General features: G+C 40.5%; 1 protein-coding gene across 4 annotated transcripts in view; it reads left to right on the forward strand.

Moving 5' to 3' along the window:
* Positions 1 to 270: 270 nt before the first annotated feature.
* Positions 271 to 19,296, forward strand: part of sntg1 (syntrophin, gamma 1) — a 513,110-nt gene continuing 494,084 nt past the window's right edge. For all 4 annotated transcript variants that reach the window (XM_063063447.1, XM_063063461.1, XM_063063468.1 and 1 more), the window contains exon 1: positions 271 to 2,076. The gene's annotated coding sequence lies outside the window, so the exon portion shown is untranslated. The remainder of the gene's footprint in view (positions 2,077 to 19,296) is intronic.

Raw genomic sequence — 19,296 nt, forward strand, 5'->3', positions numbered from 1 at the left:
CCGTCACCCAATACCACCTCCCGTTCGCTACCTCCGTCTTCTCTATCGCTTCCAGTCATCTCTTAACCCCTTTCCTGTCTGAGGGGAAACTCTTAGCAGAAGACTCAGTCCTTTACTCCAACCCTGATCAGTTTAACTAGTGGCGTGGTTTCTCGTTTCTCACAAACGACAAGGAGACGCAGAAAATCCTTCAAGAAGTTTTAAACTTTAATTTGCAAATCAAAGCTGAGACAATCAGAAAGCTAGTTGCTGACTGCCCCCCGAGGCTTGTATACAGCATTTTTATAGCAATTTCCTATCTTAGCTATATTATCATATCCAGTCGGCCTGTGATTACATATCATCAATATATCCGCTCTCGACTTTCCACTATTGTTTTACTCTCCAATTTAATTATGTCCTAGCTTACATTTTAGATCAGGTGTCCCCTCATCCCTAACCACAGTTATTTCTTAATTAGTCTTGTTTTGACATACTGCCACACATTTCATTACCTTACTCGCCACCGTTATCTTTCTACTTGGTTTCATTCTAGTTCTCTTCATGAATTAATAGTGATTAGGTCAAAAGTCATGGCTACATAGTGAATACCCTCTATTCAGCTAGCAGTGGTTACATTGTAAATATAGAAAATATAATGTATGCGTTTACATTTTCCAATACTAGCTCCTGTGATTACACCTCGACTGCCCACGCTTCCATACTTCTACTAATGGTATCAGGCTCTCTAAATATCGGAGGTGTTCGAAGCTATCTAGGATTGACTCCTAAATACAGTGTAATTTAAATATTGAAAGTTCAATAAAGTAAGCAGCAGGTGCTCGCATTTCATGTCGCTCGTTCATTACAACGTTTAGCTCCAATTTATGCTAGTAAGGTTAAATCAGACGCTGTACTAAAAGGCATCCGAAACACGCCTGATATGAAAAAAATATATAACCATACGCGATTCACTGAAATGCTCACGAAGTGCCCGGTCCAATTTCCCGATGGGCGCAATTTAAGCAGGAACTGATTGATTCAATCGGCGTTACATGATTTGCGCTGATCGATCCGATTTTCAGGTTAATGTGGGCGACTCCTAGTGGAACAGCTTCAAGTAACAATCTATCTGCGATCTGGTAGTTGCAGTGCCGGGCGTTCATTGGTTACTTGCAGATGGAGTAATGCCAGTTAAATTGCAGTTCAAAGCAATTGTCTGTTATTCCAATTACTACTAATTTTGTCTTTTATTTCCCCGAAAAGTATGACATTTTCGAATGCCATTTAACAGTCAATCTGGATTAACCGTTTCTTTTCCTCGTTAATTTGACTTAGCTGACCTTTGCGATAAAATGGGTTACAGTGCCATTAGATACTATTGCTATATCGCGCAAGGGTACTATATTGCGATGCGACATTATGTAGCTTGGTCTTAGTTCTGTGCTGTTGAGTTCTGAATCCCAGCGCTGAGTGGCGGTGTCACATCACTTAGACTCTTGTTCTCCGCAGCCTCAGCCATCTCATTCACGGAAGTCTTGCTGATTCACTGCTTCGTGCAGTCACAAGAGGGGGTGGGGAAATCACAGGCAACATTCACACACACACGGAAAAGAATTGGTAAATGCAGCGCCAATCGCACCTTTCAGGCGGTCATCAGGCTATGGAGAAAGAGAAGTTATAGGACATCCCACCTCTATTGCGTTTGGCCATCCGGCGCAGCATCGCTAGTAAAACTAATCCGGGGTCTGCCTCCTCGCCCGCTTTGCACTAGGGACTGCGTTGAAGAAATGTAACAGAGCTTTTCACTCCAGGATCATTGTCCTGGATTTCTTGGAACCCACGGCTGGACAGAGGACCCTCTGTTGCCATGCTGTAACCACAGCTGGGAGAGGCTGCCCGCCCGAGTTGCAGCGCAGTAAGTTGTCGCCGACTGTCGGTGAGCGGGGATGGACCTCGGCAGCGTGAGGGGAGCCAGGTGTCGAAACCATTAGACCGCAATCAGATCTAGGTACCGGTTGGAGGACTCCCCAGGACTCAGGGAGGAAGAGTGGCCGGCGCTCACAGAAAGAGGAACACTTGTTACCCACGCATCAGGTGAGATATTTCTACTAGAATCATTTCAGTAGGTTGCGCCGTTTACGTTTGTCTGTAATGCGAGAATTATAATTGCCTGGAATTGGGTCCCTTACAAAAATGTCCCTTTTTTTTCTGGTTCGTCATTGACTTGCTGGGCTGCGGGTTCTCCTCTTGAGTTGGAAGTGCCTTTACTCTGTGATATCGGCATTCGCCAGTTAAACTGAGGCAGCCTTCATTACGCTTTGGCTTAAAACTCCCTCATGTTTGTGACTGGTAGTGTCTGGTAGCTAGTAAGTCAGAGTACTTAGTTTTCTGAATACCATACTATAGGTTTAAAGGGAATCGTGGAAGGTAACGCAGCACTCGTGAATTTCAAACTTTTTAGTAGGAAGAGAAGAAAATGGTTGCAGTAAAATTTGAATCAAATGCACCCCACTCTGAGACTCTAGTCTCTTTTGAAGTAAAACGCTAGTTCAAGGAACAGTTTCCTGATGTTTAGATGCTCATGATCTTGTTGGAAGTGGGTTAACGTCTGACAACCACTTCCTCAAAGGGGAGGGGGCATATAAAGTCAGTGATGTTTGTCATAAGTTTGTGTCTTTTAAAATTGGGAGTCATTTTGTTCTAGCTTCCGAGACACACCGACTTAAATCCTGTTACAACATCAGTGAGTCTCGGCCGTACCGTTGTGTCAGAGCGGCCAGCTCCAGTCGGCGCATTTAGGTTGACAGGACATTCACCAATGGAGGTTATGTATATTTCCAATTTGTTCACTTCCACTTTTAGTGAGAAATTTTTGTTCAGAGCAGGTTTAGTAGATTTCCACTAATCACGGCGCCTCACTGAGAACCTGACTCGCACAGATTTGTGGCAGGCTCGTTAATGACCTGACGAGGGACGCTGAATAATTCAGGAATGCTCTCGGCGTGAATAGGCAAAGGTGTCAAGAAGAGTGAAAGGCAAATGATGTCAGAGAAAGGAGTTTACTTCGGATTGAAGTCGATATTAGACTCGTTTCTTAACGTGCCTAATGTACTGCTGGTCTACTAGCAGCTGTCCGTAACGGGAAGAGTAACATTGTGAGAGATCACCGCATTCCGCTTTACCTCCCAGACCTGAAGAACACAACTGTCAATAAAGGAAGATAGGAACACTGACATTGTTGTCAGTTTTTTCCCCTCCATCTCCTCATTAATTTTGAAAAGATAGCTCTTTTCTATCGCAAAGGTTCCAATGGAGGAAACAACAAGCCGGAAGTCTTTCTTTCACGTTATGATCCTAAGGCACATTTCTAAGGTGAGATGGGGCCAATGGGTGGCTGATGTAGAGCTTCACCGCTTCAAGAGGTTTCCCCCATAATGAGGCTCCCCTTTCCTGCGCTGAAGGTTCGTCACGTTTTGTTTCTTTGCTGTGTGCCAGATTCACAGCTAACATCTGGAAAGCAACAAGGAACTACTTTCATCAAATGTCATCCTGGTTTCAACTCGTGATTGGTTACAATTCTCGATTAAATTTAGGGTAAATAGGGTACGTGGTTATCACTGTATCAACCACCTCGAAGAATTTACAGAGAACCCTGTTATAGAGCGGTGACAGGAACGCTAAGGATGATTTATTTAGGCGATTGGTTGTTGGTCTGTTCGTCAATTCAATTTACCCACCGTACATCTTGTGAGATGTCGCATCCCGATAAGAGATCTTAAATCTCAATGAACTCAGTAACCGCTGCGATTAGGAGAAGGAGATGCACGTTTCTGCTACTCCTTTTTGGAATGTCCTTCCTACTTTCACTCTTACACTCGAACTCGTTCGTGGTTCCTCATTAGAGAAGCAAGACTTCTGAACAAGATTTTCTGAATATATCGTTTTAAGCACTGCCAGACATCTGTCCTCATTCTGAATGCAAAGAAGTACGAATGATAGCATCCCAATGTCTTCCAAATTAAAGTCTTCAAACTCCGATATCATTGTGTTGGACGCACGCACAGGGACTCGCATTTGATTTCCTTTGAAGGGGTGTGTTAATCGCGCACACATACAGTATACTTGACAGATATGACATATACCCGTCATCTGGCGTGCTTTGATTCAGACGAAGCTGAACTGAAGCACTCCAAGGTGCGTGTTCAAAATTCAAAGCTGTGCGTGCATTCCGTGTGTCTGCTGAAGGATCTCAGCACCTGAAGGATCCAGTCAGTATTGCATTTACTGTTTTCATTGCTAATTGTAACTTTTCTTTACCTAATTTAATCATTAAGGAAACACAGTACTCTGATATGTTTCTTGTACTCTCTATTTGAGGACTCCTGCTTTCCCAAATTCACTTAATCTAATCATATGCTCTCTGAACCAAAGGAATTTCTGTTGTAACTTTTGAAGTTTCTCTTGTGTCTCAAATCTGACTTGACAGTGGAACTCAATTTGCACCTCATTTGGAGTTTCAGTTTGTTGGTTTCAAAATTCTATATGGTAATTATGGGTATATATGCAAGTGTGGGTGCATGTATTTCCCATCCATTAAAATTTAGTAATTATAAAACATGTTGATACAGCTAATCAAAATATTTGCTTCGATATTGGCACACATGAAACGTGTGACTTTTTTTTCCCTATTGTGGTCATTAGTAGTTTAGTCACAAATTAACCTAAAGCATGATTTTATTTGTAAGTGTCTGCAGGAAATAATTTACAAATCATTAATTCACTTGGCAAAATATTCTGATACTGCAGCTCAACGTGGTTATTATTCACAAGTGCCCAGCAGGGCACCAGGTATTAATGAGTTGCATGGAGAGATAATTTCACATGATTGTCTTTTCTGTCCTTGTTGAGTATTAGTTCTTATGCTGGAAATTGATATTCAGAACATTTAAACAAGTGATGAGGGCAGATTTCCCCAATCATTCAAGAACACACTACATTTATTTTTTACTCTAAATGAAAATCCACAGTTTGACAAGGAAGGGGAAAATAGCCACTAGTCTTTTAAAGATAGTGCACAAATAAAGATGTGTGAGGGGAAGAACAAAATTATCTCTATTTTTCCCATTTCATCACTACTACCTTTATTGATTTTATCAGTCAGAAATGGAGTGAGATTGTACAAGGCCACACATGATGGTTTTGATCTTGCTGTAATGTGGGAGAACAAGTTAATGCATCTTGTTGAGGATGCAAATACTTTATAATGTTACTAAGATAAGAATGTAAATAGGAGCAGGAGTAGGCCATTTGGCCCATCAAGCCTGCTCTGCCATTCATTAAGATCGTGGTTGATCTGGCCATGGACACATCTCCACCTACCTGCCCTTTCCCCATAACCCTTAATTCCCCTACTATGCAAAAATCTATCCAACCTAGTCTTAAATATATTTACTGAGGTAGCCCCCACTGCTTCATTGGGCAGAGAATTCCAAGATACTAAGGACAAAACCCAAGTGTTTTGGAAAGATCAAGATGTGGATAGGAAGTATGGAAGTGGGAGGGAATTCAACTGAGAGATGGAGGTATTGTAGATAAGAGTTTGAGCAGTGGGGTAAAGCAAATAATACTGAGGAGACAGCAACAGTGAGTTTTGATGATAAGCTCACTCAAGGCCTGAATGACATTCATCATTTGCAGTAGAGGTGGGTAATGGTGACATTTTGGTGGCTATTATAGGACCCAGAAATGATCTGACCAAATCTGAAGTTGAAAAAGTTGCTCCTCATTTGTAAATTCATGTGAGACAGAGAAAAAAAATCTGGCAATGCAGAAATGGCTATGGAAGGAGAAATGCATTATTCCTATGACACCTTTCAGATCTTTTTCAAAATGTCCCAGACTGCAGTCATTGTAGCAATGTAGGGAACAAAGTCTCTAATTTATGTCCAGGAATCGCTGTACACAGAACTCCGTGCATGATCCATCCACTTTACATGAGTGTGGTCACTTAATGTTTGATTTTTTTCAGAGTAGTGCACTTGGACCTTTTTGCCCAAAAGAGAGTACAAAGCTTTAGTGCCTCATCTTGGAGACAACACCTGCACACCATTGGAATCTTATGATGACGTTAGGCAAGATTTACATACAAGTTGCTTCAGATGATTTGAACATAAAATTCTTCAACTCGAGATGCTATTAACTGAGCCACAGTTGGTGAATGAGTTGAGGTAATAATGGAAAGGTTGCAATGGGTGTTCTCAGTATACACATTAAACTAATTAATAATCTGCAGATAATATTTCCAAAAAGTAACATACAAACCAGGCACAGGAGAAGTGGGTTGGCCCTTTGATAAGCTACAGAATGGTTGCAGTAGACTGGAAGCAAAGTCAGTGCTGAGATGGTTTGAAGACAGTAGGACAAAATGTTGGTTCTGCGAGCTGAGTCATTAAGTTTGGGCAAAGAGAAAATAGACAATAGACAATAGGTGCAGGGGTAGGCCATTCGGCCCTTTGAGCCAGCACCGCCATTCACTGTGATCATGGCTGATCATCCACAGTCAGTATCCAGTTCCTGCCTTATCCCCATAACCTTTGATTCCGCTATCTTTAAGACCTCTATCCATGGCACTGAAAACAGAGAGAGACTGTGTCCATGACAGTCAAAAAGAAAATTGCTTTACAGTATCTGTGACAAAACCAAGTTCTTCCAGACCAAAATTTATATTCATTGGATTCAGGTTGAAACTGTTTGTTCAAGAACTTTAAGGGTAAGTATGCTAAGAATTAGATGGTAGCTGGAAATAGGTGGAAGTTTTAGAAAAAGAAGCAGTTTTTTTGGGCAGTGGGACAATGGGGGCTATTTGCTTGTCCAAACACTGCTATTTACCACATTATGGAACAATTAGACAGGGGGCAGTTAATTGTCTGTTCAGTACCTGAGAAGCAAAAGCAAGGAATGGTAGAATGTCCAAAACACAAGGAAGCAAGTTCTTTGAAACAGGTCTGATGGAAATGGCTTATGCTTGAAACAAAATTGAGATTGTTCTTCCACACTCCACCCCCCCTCCCAACCCATGCAGTTTTCAAGTTTACACCCTCCACACATATGATTGGAAGATCCTAGCTAAGGTTTTCACAGAAGACTTTAGTTTTTTTCTTCTCAAATCATCTACAAAACTCGCTTTTCAGATGAGAGATAATGCAAGGAAATAATCTTGCCTAAACAGAGCATTTGAATTAAGTTCAAATACTTTCTGCCAGCAGGATGGAATATTTACTTTTTTCAGAAAAAAACTATTTAAGGATATTGATTATTTAAGTGATGTTTGACAAGTCTGCATCAGACCCTTCTGTCTGATGTTTAATTGAGTTTATAATGTCTGTGTATGTGCAATGTCTGCATGAGTTTGTTCAGTAGCCCAGTCTGCATCATTCAAACCAGTCTCTCTTCCATTGACTCTGTCTACACACCCCACCTTGGCAAAACAGCCAAGGACCACTCCCACCCAGGTCTTCCTCTTTTCTTCTTCTCCTTCCCTCCCTGATGGCAGAGGATACAAATAGTTGAGAAGGTGTACCGTCTGGCTCAAGGACAGCTTTTGTCCTGCTGTTATCGGACTCCAGAACAGACTGTTTGTATGCCAAATATGAAATTCTGATCTCTCTTGGTCTACCTTGTCATGGCGTTTGCATTTATTTTGCATTGTACTTTCTCTATAATTGTTGCACTATATTCTGCACAATAGTATTCCTCTTTTTTTATTACCTCAGTGTAAATTGTGGAATAATCTTTCTGGATAGCATACAGACAAAAGCTTTTCACTGTCTCTCGGTAAATGTGACAATAATGAATCAATTAAAATACTCTGGATGATTTTTGTGTGCAATTCCTTGTATATTTTTGTAACTGGCAATTTTTAAGGTATAGACATGCCACATTAATTCTGTTATGATCAGAAGTCACTGAAAAGATATTTTACTGGCTTCATACGCAAGCAGGTGTAGAAACATGATTAACAAATATATCATGTTTTCTCAGCACTTACTGAGTGGACAATTTTGTAAGCCTTAATTGAAATAGTATACAATAAACATTGGAATTTCCAATGAAACTTAATCCTGGCTGTCCTATATTTGAAAATTTACTCAAATATTCCTTAATAATATTCTCTTGGTACTTTATTTCTGTTTTCTGATGTTGTATATTGGTTTCACTTTCATACCGCACTTTCATGACTATAAAATGGTATTTCAATCTGCATTGTTATTTTGCTGTGTTGGCCTAAAGAAAGTAAAAAATTGATGAACAGATAGCTGGAAAAAGTCAATGACAATGGTCAAGTAGAGAAATGTCTTAGTTCTTGCCAGGTGGTAGAATATGTGGAGGCTCTCATTTTCTGGCATTAAGTCTCTCTGTATTGAAGCAATCAAAAGTGAACTTAATGCAGGTCCAACTGATAATCTTTTAGTCACAAATAATTTCCATTTAAGAAGTTCTTTGTGGGATCATCTTTGATACAGCAAAAGAGTCAACACTGATTTATAAGAAGAATACTCTGTGTCTGTAAACTGAAGTATCCTGAGCCCTATATCCGAATTGAACTGGATATAGTTAGTGTGAAATAGCCCCACTCAGCAAAAAGCAAAGGAATTGCATTGGATGCATATCCTTATTTGGCAAAGGACAATGGGGTAAAGGACAATAATCAACCAATATAAATTGTAAATGGCTTGTCAAGTGCTCAAGAGAGTTGTGTGGGAAATTAGATCTCATTGTTCTGAGGAGCATCTGCTGTTGGTCACTTTTAGATCATGTACATTTAATAGCGCTGTTCATGCAACAGCATAGAGGGATATGATAGAATAATGGTTATGTTACTGAACTAAAATTCTAAGTTCTAGACCATTGATCCAGAGATAAGAGTTTGACTCTGGCCAGAGATGAAGGGGAATTAAAATTCAAGTAATTAAACCTGTGATTTAAGTAAGTCCTAGTGGCCAGTGTTTTGGCCACCAGTACATTTTGTTATAATGGGTTTATGACCAGTTTGTGCATTGATGTGCTGTGCAACAAACCTTTCAGATGCAATTAAAGATTAAAGTTGATATCCTAGGCTATAAGGTTACTTCTACATTTGAACATTGGTAATTTTTGCTTCTATCTGATTACACTTTATACTGAATTCCTTAATCTACCATTATCATCTCTGTATTTATTTTCTTCTGTATTCCTTTTACTCATGTCCTGATAGTCTCCAATTTATCTAATGCACCATCTCTTGCAATAAGGCATTTTTGCTTATTTTATAGCTTTCTTTTGACTTCCCATAGCTGTTTAGTGTTTCCACCTCTTTCTGCTTTTATTTCAAATTCCAGCATGTGGATTATTTTATTTTCAATGAAATTATTCATCCATATCCCTACACATTCCCCAGACTTGCAGTATATCACCAGCTATTACCATAGCTCCTTGTGAATCCCCAAGCCATCTGCTCATTTCTTCCCCAATCTTTCTGCCTTTCCAATTTCTTCTTCAACATTAAAATTGTTCTAAAGACAGACTTTTCATCTAAATTCTCACCAAAGCTGAACTTCTGGTCTTTGTATTGATATCTGAAGCAAACTGGGAAGTGCTGTTATGATGCAGGAATATGCTGCTACAGTTTAGCTGGATTGTATAATGACAAGAGTCTGGAAATTGGAGAAACAAATCATATGTTAGAGGAACTCGGGTAGAGAAATATCTGGCGGGGGGAAGAATTCATCAGTGATTGGACTGAGGAACAGTAAAAGATGAGGGGCAAATTGAGTCAGATAGGGGAGGGGCATGGGTGGAGTTGAAAGACAGAGACAAATACATGATAGGTGCCAAGAGACAAACAAACAGATGGTGGGGGGAGGGGAGGATGAAGGAGGAGGCTGTTAGGAGGTAATAAACATGGATTCAATGGCTAGATCAAGTGCAACCAGGCTATTGAATTTGCAGAGCGCATGTGCTTTGTCTGAAATGGCCATCCCAAGCTTCCAGGATCAAATACTGGACTTGTTTCACCACCATCCCTTTCATCTTTGCTATGGCTATCATGCCATATCACCTTTAGTCCAGATACTAAGCTTCAACCTGAAACATCACCAGTCCCCCTCTCCCTACAATCTGCTGTTCATCCAGAAATTTGTAATCGGATTTGTGTGGTATAATACTCATAGATGTGTAAATCAAAGACATCGTTCTCCACAGAAAACTTTTGCAAAGAATAAACTGAATCCTGAAAGCCACACAATGTCCTTATGTTCTAAATCCACTTCCATTTCCCTCACACACTTTGTTACTCATGGTCCAGGATACCATTTCCCTAACTATCGCAATGTAGACTAAATTCCCATTCATCTCCAACCTGGAATCATTGCATTCTGTTTCTTTAGCTTTTGCCAACTATGACCAATGTCCAAGAATTGTGTTCCTGGTTATTTTCTCCCCTGTTTCTGTTCCAGCTTTCCTATGCCTCTGCACACCCCCCCACCCCCGCTCCAAATCAGAATCAGGTTTATTATCGCCAGCATGTGTTGTGACATTTGTTAACTTGGCAGCAGTTCAATGCAATACATGATATAGAAGAAAATATGAATAAATAAATGAGTAAATCAATTACAGAACACGTATATTGAATAGATTAAAAATCATGCAAAAACCAGAAATAATATATATTAAAAAAGTGGGGTAGTGTTCAAAGGTTCAATGTCCATTCAGGAATTGGATGGCAGAGGGGAAGAAGCTGTTCCTGAATTGCTGAGTGTGTGCCTTCAGGCTTCTGTACCTCCTACCTGATGGTAAAAATGAGAAAAGGGCATGTCCTGGGTGCTGGATGTCCTTAATAATGAATGCTGCCTTTCTGAGACACTGCTCCTTGAAGATGTCCTGGGTACTTTGCAGGCTAGTTTCCAAGATGGAGCTGACTAAATTTACAAACCTCTGCAGTTTCTTTCGGTCCTGTGCAGTAGCCCCACGGCCCCATACCAGACAGTGATGCAGACTGTCAGAATGCTCTCCACGGTACATCTACGGAAGTTTTTGAGTGTACTTGTTGACATACCAAACCTCTTCAAACTCCTAATGAAGTATAGTCACTGTCTTGCCTTCTTTATAACTGCATCGATCTCATTCTAGATTCTCAACTTCCTTTGTACTGAGATCCTTTCCATATCTGTTCAACTGTCAAGACAGTCACGAGGCTGTGGGACCAGATGGCATCCCAGGGCGAGTACTTAGGATGTGCACAGCACAACTGGCAGATGTGTTTCCAGACATTTTTAATCTCTTCCTCTCCCAGTGTAGAGTGCCCTCCTGCTTCAAATTAACCACCGTTGTCCCTGTACCAAAAAAGACCAAGGTAACATGCCTGAACGACTGGTGTCCTGTCGCTCTCACCTTAACAATAATAAGCAAATGCTTTGAGAGGCTGGTCAAGGATTACATCCGCAGCTTGCTCCCACCCAAAATGGTCACCCTACAATTCATCTACTGACACAACCGATCGACAGGTGACACAATAGCCACTGCTCTACATACTGTCCTTGCACATCTGGAGAAGGATGCTTATGTGAGAGTGCTGTTCTTGGACTACAGTTCAGCATTCAACACCATAGTTTCATCCATGCTGGACAAGAAGCTCAGAGACCTCGGCCTTGACCCTGCCTTGCACAGCTCGATCCTGGACTTCCTGACAGATCACCAGCAGGCTCCCTCACCTCCAACTCTCTGACTCTCAATACAGGAGCCCCTGGGCTGCTCCTTTACTCCCTGTATACACATGACTATATCGCCACCCATAGTTCCAATGTGCTAATTAAATTTGCTGATGACACTACACTGATTGGCCTAATCTCAAACAATAATGAGGTGGCCTACAGCGAAGAAGTCATCACTCTGACACAGTGGTGTCAAGATAACAACCTCTCTCTCAATGCCGCAAAAACAAAGGAGCTTGTTGTGGCCTACAGGAGGAATGGAGACGGGCTAACCCCTATTGACTTCAATGGATCTGGGATTGAGAGGGTAAACACCTTCAAGTTCCTTGGCATCCACATCACCAAGGACCTCACATGGTCTATACACACCAGCTGTGTGGTGAAAAAGGCACAACAGTGAGGAAGTTTAGTATAGGCCCCCAAATCCTAAGATCTTTCTACAGGGGCACAATTGAGAGCATCCTGACTGGCTGTATCACTGCCTGGTATGGGAACTGTACTTCCCTTAATCACAGGACTTTGCAGAGAGTGGTGCGGACAGCCCAGCACATCTGTAGTTGGGAACTTCCCATGATTCAGGACATTTACAAGGACTGGTGTGTAAAAAGGGCCTGTAGGATTCAAGCCCTCCCAACTATAATCTATGCCAACTGCTACCATCTGCGAAGTGCTTCTGCAGCATAAAGGCCAGGACCAACATGCTCCGGGACAGCTTGTTCCACCAGGTCATCGGACTGATGAACTCATACTGACCTGAGTGTACTAGTGTACTCTATATTACATTGACCGTTCTATTTATTATAAATGATAAGTTACTATGATTGCACAGTTAGATGGAGAAGTATCGTAAACATTTTTTACTCCTCATGTATGTGAAGGATGTAAGAAATAAAGTCAATTCAATTCAATTCAATTCAATTCAAGAGCTACACCTCTAACTTCCCGAACCAACAGTTCACTTTCCTATCCCTAGCTCAGTGCACAGGAAGTTTACAATTAATTAAGCTCTACTGCCCTCTCAGACAGCGCCAAACATCACACTTTAAGCTTTTGCATGCTACTACCTCACTCTGAATTCTCAGCTTTAGAAAGAAATTGATAAGCAGACAATTAAGGATGTTAAATAACGGAGCTTTAGTAATAAAGGTCAAACATGCAATTACAGTTGCAAGAAATAATCAACACTGATGCAGCTTGATTCTCAAAATACCAATAAAAATCTCAGAATATCATGTAACAAAACAAAATGAGTTCTTCAGTGAACATGAGTAATGGATCTATGTATTGTGCACATTAGGCAGGTTACCATGTAACATTTAACTTGTAGTAAGCAAAAGCATAAGGCATCTGCTAGCAGTTGGAGCCTTGAATCTGGCATGTGTCTGTCACACATCAGCTGTCACATTGCAGCTGTTACTTCCCAAGTGCCATATTTCAACATGTCAGAAAAATAAAGAAAGAAAGTCAGTCATTTTCTGTTTTCTTAATATAATGGTGATCTTTTGATTCCCCAAGGTCAACAGTTATGAATTTACAAGAACCTTGAATTATAGGGACTTAGCTCATCAATTAACCCTTAATTGACCTTTGTGGATAGCAAATCATATAACTGCAGGGAGAATGTGCACGGAAAGAAACGGCAGGGTTAATACAGCTCTTTCTGAAGAGCTAAGTGCAAGTGAGCTGCTGACTACCAATTACATAAGAATCACATCTGGTGATCCATTAGAGACCCAAAAAAAAGTCTGTGCAGTCTGGTAGGTATCAGCATGCCTCTATTTAATGGTTATTTAGTGCTAATAAGGCTTAATATTTTCTAGCTTTGACATTTGTTTTATATGTAATTTATTCAAATAATGTCATGTCAACTTAATATTTCACTGATGGTTGCAAGTCCATAAAAATCACGATATACTGCCATGCAGGTGTCATTTTGTTGAAACCTAAATATGCTGGTACAATTAGGATAGAACAGGATTTGATTTTGAATCTTTTACAGTGGAAATTTCTGTTTATTCAAGCTCAGTAACTTGAAAATATTTGGTGTGAAGTACTTAATAAACATTCAGTTATACAGATAATTACATTAATTCTAACCTTCTCCCTTTATAATATTGTCCATTAATTCTTATACTGAAACCACTACAGCTCATTATAACGGCCAATTTCTTTAAGTGTGTGTGCTAGTTATGAGTTTAAAACTTGTCTGCATGATATGCCAGGCATGCCAGTAAAAGAAAATATTGTGAGTCCGTGGAGGGCTTAATGATATTGAGGCAAATGAATCTTTGAAGATAAGTCATTTGTTGAGTTGGTCTGAAAAAATGGAACAGCAGAATGCTGATACAGCTATTGGACATCTTCATTGAGCTTGAAGTTACTGTTTAATATGGCACTCCAAGAGTGTGCTTGGCGTTGGAAGAGAGGGTTGTTTCACTCCTACCAATGACTCTGCATGACATTTCCTTCCTCTTGTCTGAACTTAGAGTAGTGGACATCCTGTGTGGGTATGAGAACTAGGAGCATGAGAAGGCCAACTGACAGTTCAAACCTGTTGCATCATTCAGGGTGATGGCTGATCTAGAATTAGTCTCAGTGCATTTTTCTGTTTTCTCCCTAAACTCCTTTTGCTGACTCTCCACTTTGTCAACTGTGTTTCTTGCCATGCCTTATCTGTGGTCTGCTGTTAGTTCTGAAACCAGTGGATGATGTTCAGCACTGATTACAGGCAAGCTGCATTTAGTGGTGCAGGCCACACTAAAAACTGAACGCCATGAATTACACAGAGGCAACAAACAGCTCAAAGGTAGTTGTACTTAAGCACTGAATGTGAGGTGACAACTTTGTGAGTATCCTATACAAGCTGAAGGGCATAAATGTTAATTGAGTAACATGATCCCAGTATGTTTTCCAGTTCTAATGGATTTCTTTAATTTGCTTCAATGGCAGCCAGAAATATTGTCATGTTTATAAAAGAAAAGTGTAGTGTGGACCTGCTGTGTTTGTTGGGACTGATTGTTTACAGTGTACATCTGCTTTCCTTTCCATTATATGTTAACGAGATTAGCAGGAACTTTGGATACAAATGGACAAGTGCAATATATGATGGGAGGTAGGAAAAATGGTAATGCTTGCAGTTCTTCCTGGAATTATGAATTATGAAGCCACGTTATTTATGCATTTGTCAAAAAACGCGAGTTAAGAACAAAATATTTATTTATTTACTTAATTTACATAAATTCTGTGGGAGGGAATTTTATTCTATATCTTAAAATTTGGAGAGTGATTTGTGAATTCTGCATGAGCATATTTTTGTTACTAGAATAGTTGCAAACGGGTTGCTGCTGGTTATTTTTGTATTTCAAATTTAAGTTATATTTTGTTATGCTTGGTCTTAACGTATATCATTGTTCCTTCCTATTTTTGCAAAACTAACACATGGAAACCAGCTTGCTTAATACAGTTTTTTTGTGAATTATTTGAAGCAAAATAAGCCATGAATGTACTGTATGCTGTTGAAATCCTTAATAGCATGTATTTTAACACATAGCAGGATGACAGAATTGTTAATATGCAGTGTTTTGTATTCATTTCTGTCACAGACAGACTTGAATCTATCCACCTTTGGCTGCCATTTATTTGAACACTGACTACACAAGTATTGTTTTGTATTTTTGCCCCATACCATCAGACATTGCAGCAGAATTAGGCATTCAGCCCATATTTTCTTGGATATGTAATATTTCCAGTAACTGATATCAGACAATCTGTTGAGTTAGTCCATTACAAAATATCTTGCAGTGCACATAAGCATTTACTAATGGTAATAAATTACTACTATAACAATCTGATGAAAAGTCATTGACCTGAAGCAGTGCAGTGGTGTGTCCTCTCAAAATTGCTTACTGACCTATTAAACATTTCAACATTGTGGCTTTATTTTGCATTTTCCAAAGGCTACTGTGTTTGTTTATAATCAAATAAACATTCTTTGAATAAAATTTTATAATGTTCACATTATTTTAATCATTGCTGTTCGATTTTTGCTTGGGTTTTAATTTTGATATGTAGTCAAGACTTGCAGTATGGATTATGTCTTGGTATAATAATGCATAAAAGAATTGCATCCCCATGTTTTAACATAGATGGCCTTGTTAATTTCTTGTAAATAATAATATGCAAGTTGTCAGAAGGCCAAAAATGACATTGAGTAATGTGAATTAGACACATAAATGATCAAAACTAATAAAACAAATTGAGTGTGCTGACATGGAGCTGGGGATCAGTTCCAGAGGAATGGAAGAGAAAAGCACGAAATGATATCACATTTGTATACAACCTTTGCTTGGCCACACTTGGAAGAACAATATTCAGTTCTATATACCTCTTAGAATATTGAAATGTAGAGACATTGCAGAAAAAGATTACAAAGGTGCTACCAGATTTGATCAAGAAAATTAGGGCTGGGATCCTTCTGGGAGATTAAAAAATCAAAAGGCCCCTTAAAACAATTGGATGGCTTGAAATGGTTGATGTGGAAAATTTAGGATCTATCTCTTTATACACAATAACAAAGTTTGCCAAGTAGAAGACAGTATGGATGCACTTAGGAGAGATTTAATGCACATGTAAGGGCTTTTTTTATGTCACTGCGTAGTCTAATTAAAATTATGGCTTCTTTGTTATGTTATAATTGAAAGGACTTCTTTGTTCTGTTAACTGCTGAGAAAGTCCTCCCTCTAGCAGTTTGTTTGGATCACATTACTGATAAGAAGATGTTACGAACCATTTGGGATAGTTGTTATGCTTTTAGTGTGTCTGTAGATATTGTATGCGCGGGGCTTTGGGGCAGAAGGCAGGAGAGAGAGAGACAGAGGATGGACCAGGTGCTGTGAGTCCGCTAATGGGTCGGACCCCGAGCAGGGCGTTCGACGAGGAGAGGAGACAGAGATGGACTCCTGTGGAGCGTCTGGTCGACCACCGTTGTTGGTCCCAGGCGGCCAGTTGAGGTGGGCCGAGGGGTCGCCAGGAGAAGAAGGGTCCTGAGCTCCAACTATTTGTGCACAAAGAGTTTGAACTTTGATAAGTGTGGCACCTTTTATTTCCCTTTTATATTTTATTCTCTATTAATTATATAGTTCTGGTAATATCTATAAACTGTAAATCATTTAATTGTATCTGGTGTATTGTCTGTTATTTGGGCGGGGTGGGGTACATCACACAGCATCCACACAAACTAATTACCCAGTTTGGCGGGGCCGAGCGCTGTTTCCCTAGACAACAGTGAGCCGAGTGACCCTGAGGCTTGCCGGGGGTCACACACAAGTCAGGAGAATGGGAATGGTGGGATAAAAGGAGAATTAATCTGCTGCTGCATGTAGGAGGAACTCAACAAGTCAGGCAGCATCTATGGAGGAGAATAAACAGGACATTTCAGTATGAGACCTTTCAGCAGGACTGGAAAGGAGAGGGTAGAAGGCAAAATAAGGTGGGGTGGAAGGAAGTACAAACTGGCAGGTGATAAGTGAGAGCAGGTGAATGGGTGGGAGAGAGGAGGATGCAGTAAGAAGCTGGAGGTGATAAATGGAAAGTAAAGAGCTGAAGATGAAGAAATCTAATAGCAGAGGACAGTGGACTATGGAAGAAAGGGAAGGAGGAAGGGAACCAGAGGGAGGTGATATAGGTGAGAACAAAAAGGGTGAGAGGGTAAGTGGAACAGGGAATGGAGGGGAGAATAGGGCAGGGGGAAATATTACTGGAAATTTTACTTATTTTCAAAAGGCCTTCGATGTGTCGGTGTTTCAGTGGAGTAAAGGAAATTACAGTGGCATGAGAGAGGAACTGGCCAAAGTTGACTGGAAAGAGACACTGGCGGGAAAGACGGCAGAGCAGCAGTGGCTGGAGTTTATGCGAGAAATGAGGAATGTGCAAGACAGGTATATTCCAAAAAAGAAGAAATTTTCGAGTGGAAAAAGGATGCAACCGTGGTTGACAAGAGAAGTCAAAGCCAAAGTTAAAGCTAAGGAGAGGGCATACAAGGAAGCAAAAATTAGTGGGAAGACAGAGGATTGGGAATTTTTTTAAAACCTTACAAAAGGAAACCAAGAAGGACATTAAGAGAGAAAAGATTAACTATGAAAGGAAACTAGCAAATAATATCAGAGAGGATACTAAAAGCTTTTTCAAGTATATAAAGAGTAAAAGACAGGTGAGAGTAGATATAGGACCGATAGAAAATGATACTGGAGAAATTGTAATGGGAGATGAGGAGATGGCAGAGGAATTGAACAAGTATTTTGCATCAGTCTTCACTGAGGAAGACAGCAGGATAACGGACACTCAAGGGTGGCAGGGAAGAGAAGTGTGCGCAGTCACAATTACGACAGAGAAAGTACTCAGGAAGCTGAATAGGCTAAAGGTCGATAAATCTTCTGGACCAGATGGAATGCACCCTCGTGTTCTGAAGGAAGTAGCTGTGGAGATTGCGGAGGCATTAGCGATGATCTTTCAAAAGTCGATAGATTCTGGCATGGTTCCGGAAGACTGGAAGATTGCAAATGTCACTTCGTTATTTAAGAAGGGGGCAAGGAAGCAAAAGGGAAATTATAGACCTGTTAGCTTGACGTCGGTGGTTTGGGAAGTTGTTGGAATCAATTGTCAAGGATGAGGTTACAGAGTACCTGGAGGCATATGACAAGATAGGCAGAACTCAGCATGGATTCCTTAAAGGAAAATCCTGCCTGACAAACCTATTACAATAATTTGAGGAAATTACCAGTAGGCTAGACAAGGGAGATGCAGTGGATGTTGTATATTTGGATTTTCAGAAGGCCTTTGACAAGGTGCCACACATGATGCTACTTAACAAGATAAGAGCCCATGGAATTACAGGAAAGTTACATACGTGGATAGAGCGTTGGCTGATTGGCAGGAAACAGAGTGGGAATAAAGGGATCTTATTCTGGTTGGCTGCCGGTTACCAGTGGTGTTCCACAGGGATCAGTGTTGGGGCCGCTTCTTTTTACATTGTACATCAACGATTTGGATTATGGAATAGATGGCTTTGTGGCTAAGTTTGCTGACGATACGAAGATAGGTGGAGGGGCTGGCAGTGCTGAGCAAACGGAGAGTCTGCAGAGAGACTTGGATAGATTGGAAGAATGGGCAGAGAAGTGGCAAATGAAGTACAATGTTGGAAAGTATATGGAGAAAAAATAAACGGGCAGACTATTATTTAAATGGGGAAAGAATTCAAAGTTCTGAGATGCAACGGGACTTGGGAGTCCTCGTACAGGATTCCCTTAAAGTTAACCTCCAGGTTGAGTCGGTAGTGAAGAAGGCGAATGCAATGTTGGCATTCATTTCTAGAGGAATAGAGTATAGGAGCAGGGATGTGATGTTGAGGCTCTATAAGGCACTGGTGAGACCTCACTTGGAGTACTGTGGGCAGTTTTGGTCTCCTTATTTAAGAAAGGATGTGCTGATGTTGGAGAGGGTACGGAGAAGATTCACTAGAATGATTCTGGGAATGAGAGGGTTAACACATGAGGAACGTTTGTCCGCTCTT

Source organism: Mobula hypostoma, chromosome 1 (assembly GCF_963921235.1).
Source record: "Mobula hypostoma chromosome 1, sMobHyp1.1, whole genome shotgun sequence".
Lineage (NCBI taxonomy): Eukaryota > Metazoa > Chordata > Chondrichthyes > Myliobatiformes > Myliobatidae > Mobula > Mobula hypostoma.